Here is a 6,000-nt window from a genome sequence, read left to right as displayed (position 1 = left end):
ATACATAGTTTTATATATATGCTGTAATGTATTTTTCCGATCAACGACCAAAAAACTTAGTGATACTAAGGGCTCTATTGTCATGAATTAGGGCAGGCGTTTTTTAATACAAGAACGGCTTTGCCACAATGCCGTAAGGCGGCAAGAGCAGCATCTAGCCTAGATAAGAAAGAAAAGCAAGATAGTGTTCTTTCCCTGTCATCCAACCCAGTTGAAAGTACTCAACAAAAACAGAGGTACCAAACATCCGTTCGGCATTATTGGTATTTTAGTAATGTTCCTTTTCTATCGGAGATATATTACCTTATCTTGTTGTCCAAATGACCTGATGTGCGGGTTTTTATCGCAGCACGTAATTAGGCTGTAGCATTAGCACCACATCATTACACCTCAAATACGTTGCTTTGACTACCAGCTCTTCTCACCGCGGTATTTCCCTGGTCCATTTCAGATTTATTATTGCTCTCCCTCACTTCCGATTTCATGCTAAAAGCTCTCGGACTCATATTCGGACTTCGGAGAAAGAAAAAGCTGTCGTGCGCAAATTGATAGTTTTGTATATCTGACTGATGCAAAAATGGCTATTAATACTAGCCCCGTTGCCGCCTCAGCCATTATCCCTACATTGAACATAGAACGACCACAAAAGCTAGCGATAAGTGGAATAATCTCCCAAAGCAACGTAATACGTAATGAAGATTTCAAGACCACTGGGCCACGTGCTAACTAGTTGTTACTTATTTCTGCATCAGATCCATACAGCTTACAAGTAGTTGCACCTTGCAACAATTGTTTTCCAGGAGATGCTGCTAGGTGTTTAATTAATTCTGGAACCATCTATATAGATATTATTAGTCCCGCAGAGTCGAAATGCCAGTGATGTGTTCAAGCGATCTTATCATCGACATCACCATTATTCATGGAATTAAACGAGGAACTCCGCTACTACTTAAGCTGCTATAGATATGTTTGTTCAATTGATGACAGAAATTTCCGATGCCTATTCTGGTCGACAACAACAAGTGCTGGTCAGACAGAAGAAAAGCCTGATGACCAGGCGGTACCTTTTTATGCAGAGACGCCCCATTGCCTGCAACTGCATCCACTTTGTTTGGACATTGAATTTTCAAAACGTATACGGACGGACACCAGTCTAGTGTAACCATTCGTCTGCCAGATTTACCCTATCGAGAATCTGTCGGGTTGCCAAAAGCCCCTAGAGACCGTCCGTGCGAGCAGCAGTGTGCTGTGATCTCTGAGCTGTTTTCTACTTTTTTAATACAGACGCAACTTCTCTCTGAATAGCGATTCTAGCCTCAAAATCGTTTACGAGAAAATTTTTTCTAGCCAGGAGGTAATCGATAGCTCTTTTGTTAGTTAGAGATGCAGCTGCCCTCCAGCCTAGAGCAGCTGTATAGCGTATAGTGAAAAAAAATGCCGTATCAGTACTCTCGTATCTAAAATAAGGCATTCTAAGAGTGAAGTCAATCCAAAGGTCATTGCACTGGTAGCCCGTTTACGCAGTACAGACAAACCCTGGAAGGCCGTAGGACTTTGTATGTTACCAGCGACAGTAACTTCAACGCCCACTTGATCTTTTCCAGCAGGCCGCCTTCCCATTATAGAAAAAGCAAGAGGAGTTAAAGAGATATTGGTTTGTTGATAGAGCTAAGCAGGACAAAGCATGTAGCGCCGCTTTTCCAGCCAGAGAAAAGGCTGCAGGCAGGCAGGCAGGCAAGTGTATGTAACAGTGTATACCGCAATATACCTTGCCAAGCTGCATTACATTGTAATAACTAACAACTAATGATAGGAAAAACCGTAGAAAGCGAATTGGATGACATCTCTGGTGTCTAGTAGACGCGTATAAAACAATATAATGTGGTTGTTGCATACAAATAAGAAAGTACAAGTAGCTGCCATGGATCATAAGAAAGTGTGCAGTTGTCCAGCGATCTGACCGATCCTCTTTTTATTCTGCTTGTAGCCATTTGGCTAGCAGTATAAATAAGTCCGCTGATATGTCCTTATGTGGTAAGCAATCTAAATAGTTGCGATGGTCATACATTGCTAACTGTTCAATTAACAGACGCGGCACAGATGTTTGCTATAAAATGGGGAAAAAAGTTCAAGAGGAAGGGAGGTATCATTGCGCGAAGTGCCAAAGATATATACAAAGGTATTATGTTTTTGGAATAGAAAACCGCAGGCAATGAATGAATCATACCTTTTGTAAATGAATCTTCATTACATTGAATTGATTCACTATAATAATTCACGGTTTATATTATTTCCATTATGAATATCGCACGAGGCTCGAGTTCGGTAGTGGAGCTAAACATAATTCAGCTTGAAACTTCAAAATTTTGAATCGCTACAGCCAGTCGGGACCATGGGGGCACACTAACAAGGACGGCGATAGCGTCTGCTGGTATTGTAAATATCCTACCTCTAAAAAAAAACCAGCCGTCTCTCTTTCTCTCTAGAAAGTTGCCGGGACAGCGGCAACTATGCTACATTATGGCCTTGCCTCTGTTGGTCTCTTGACATTTTGTATTAGCTGGCACTTTCCTATAGCATCTATATCGTTAATACAACTACATCATGCGATTACATCGTGCACGAATGGAAAGTCAATGAGTGTACGCGGTGAAGCGGAATCTCGCTTGGTGACCCCAATATCCAGTTCGGGGAAAGGATTCGACACGAATAATTCAATGCAGTGAGCAGAGGAGAGTCGAGTTGACCCAAATGAAACTAGCTTAACTAGTAGGCCAAGTCAGGCGTGGGCACACTAAGCTTCACCTTGACGTGACTTCTTTGTGAAAAACGAAGAAAAATACAAAAAGTATTAGGAACACCTTCCCCTGCTCGTTTCTCATAACTCCGACCACTCGACATTTGGAGCTTTCCCTCGCGTTGTTGGATCTTGCTAGAAATTGTCGTAACAATTCACTATTGTTTATTCAGCCTATAAATACTGTACCTTCGCACATATGACTACATATATAGGATGGTCGAAGAGCTACGCAACTTGTAAATCCATAAGCTTAAATAGACAAAACGTAACTAAGCGGTACAATACGTAATCGGTCCGAGAAAACTAACGGTTATATCTACCTCTGCGATGGGTACATGTGACATACTTCAATCGAAAACTGACCCGGGGGTTAATTTCTGTAATGAGATCCGAGGGATGATACTCATTTTTCCCTTAGCATGAATGGTTCAGCCCAGAAACGGCCCGCGCAATACAAAAACAAAATAAATAATAGCAAATTTTTATAGAATCGTCGCTGTTTCATAGTTAAAAAAAACCCTAAATTATATCTTACCGTTCACAAACATTTTATTTTATTCGATCAGAATCTGCTCATTGCTGTAAGTTGTGCCGACCATGTCTGAAGGAACATGTTGAAGCCTTTAAAAATGTCAAATTGCATTACGCCGTAATGTAGACTAAGATAGACTCAAATGTTCGAATGGTACGGGGCGATAAATAATTTTTGACTGGAAGTATCAAATCATTTGAGATCGATACAAATCCTCGAATCAGCAATGTAGTCCCTTATTTTACCCCGCATAACATATTGGCTGTTTACAGCAAGTGAATATCCTCTTCATATGTGCCATCCCTATCTATTACACCAGCCGATTGTAATTTATAATTATAATATTATCATTAGTGGTGATTTTCGAATATTGAGATACTGAATACTGAAGTATGTGGCCATCTCCGTAACAAGATTACGACCTGTATTTGACTTTTCTCTGCTAGCTGAAAGGCAGCTCTATCAATTTTCCCCGTATCCAACTGTGATACAGCATTCGATATCGTTATCGCTTAATACGCATAAACATGTGTGTAAATTTGTATGGGAAAAACGTTGCGAGCAGCGTGAAGGCATACACATATAAGACGTTTACTTTACACACGGTAGCCACTTAAGCGATACGTAGTCGCTGCTTCACGAATCGAACGCTCTTTTTTTCCGGTAAGGGGGGGGGGGTGTGGGCAGAACAGTCTCTCGTTAAAATATCCACGCTTATTTATCAAAGCTGCAAACCTACAAGACCGCATGGTACATGAAGGCAAACACGTTCTTGATAAGCTTCTGGATATATTTATTATCTTTCTGTGTGTGTTATGAGCAGATGGTCTAGTTTTTATTGGATGAGACGCCATTCTCACGATGTTTTAATGCAATGATCAAACGGTTGATAAAAATGAGTGAGAGACAACAATGTCTCTCACACATTTTTACATATACATACGTGGGTGTTTTTCCTAAGATACAACATATATGATGTGATATAAGTTTCTATTTATGTCGTATATGAGCTGCCGTTTTTACTTTACAGATAATTCTATTAATCTCATACTTAGAATTGTAATTGTATGTCATCATTACAATAATCTTGTGTTTGGTAATATTATTATTTTGTATATTTGGTAACGCAATTATTTAGTACTTATGCTTCATTATGATGTCAATGAAAAAAAACAGTGTGTGAGAAATATAATACAGATCCTTTTTAGATTGTATGTTTGAGCGTAAACAAATGGACGGAAACAACGAACATAGGTTACATTAGGCACAATTTCTAGTACGGCTGTTCGCATAATCAGCCTGCTCTCTTTCATCACTGTTGCCACGATGCTTTTTGCCAGCAGCACAACACGGCCTGACAAAATTCAACAGGAAAAAGGGCGGTCCTGCGCAAGCAGCGACGCGAACCAAGACACCAGTGCTACTAATATAACTGCCCGTATTACCGCTGGGTACAATGGCAGTGGACGCCGTTGTAAAAATCTCGCTACATATACACCTAGCAGAAAGGTCGTAACGTAGGCGACAACTAGAGGACCGGACGAGAGCTTTTTTCGAAAGGCAATTACCCACATAATATTTTCTTTCTGCGTCCCGTGGAGCAAGGCGGCACAAACCCAATAGTATAGGCGTTCATATCGACGCATGCTGATGTCATCGCCTGCCAGCAAATTCGCCTAATGTAGAGATGAAGTCACACGTTTTCCCATATGGTCCGTTATTTTTCTTGTCGTTTGGATCCTCCGCACAGTAAAAATGGCTACATTGTTACCCCACAATCACCCCGCCTAGATTATGCCACTGTTGCAGAAACCTTCGTTCTTTCCATGTAATATACAGTAATTCGTATCTTTTCTTCAGCAAAGTGGGTACACGTGCTTGAGTATTTTTACATGCGATGGACTGATGATTCGATGTGGTGGGTTTAGCGCAGATTTTTGCAAAGGGAAAGAAATAGAAGCAGCTAGAAAGCAGCAGAGATATCTAGCCGTTCTAGATGGGATGTAAGGCGTCGATCGACAGGGTTAATTAGTTGGGCGATCATCGAAGCGGTAAAAGTCCATGATGATGGATAGTGAGGGTTCCCTGATTGGTTAGTTGGTCGGTCTAGCTGATACTGCTTTGTAAAGGACGCAGAAGAGTACGTAGCTCGCTAGAGAGTTAACAGTTTAGATTGTACACTGAGAAACGGCGCAGAGAAATAACTGAATCAGCACTACGCAACGCGTCACTGGTCTTGGTTGCATTTTCATCGATCGTCTTACGCTTCATTGGTTGTTTCACACAGTTGTGATTAAACTACTACTGATGAAAATCTGAGACCTGCGGGTGCATGCCAGGGAATGCTACAACAGCTTTTATAAGTTACTGCGTTGCCGGCCGAAGGCAAAATTGAGCTTTTGCGAAATAGACATTGCACAAGGCTGACGAGTGAATCGGATTGACGAAGTGGCCTGACGGACTGTGAAAAGTGTAACAGGATTTTTATAGTATTGTTTTTCTAATATTATAGTCAACAAGGATATTTGAACGTATCTCTATGACTTAGTAGAAAACAGTATTTGTTTTCAGTAACTGGAATGCGATGTTGATTTGTAAAGTTGGCATATAAGTCGTCAGGAATGGCTAGAAAGCGGTGTTTTCTTCATATGTAAAGACGGAAATAGCT

Source organism: Varroa jacobsoni, unplaced genomic scaffold (assembly GCF_002532875.2).
Source record: "Varroa jacobsoni isolate VJ856 unplaced genomic scaffold, vjacob_1.0 contig02193, whole genome shotgun sequence".
Classification (NCBI taxonomy): domain Eukaryota; kingdom Metazoa; phylum Arthropoda; class Arachnida; order Mesostigmata; family Varroidae; genus Varroa; species Varroa jacobsoni.
The sequence above is the reverse complement of the archived record's forward strand: the minus strand, read 5'-3'. Positions refer to the sequence as shown.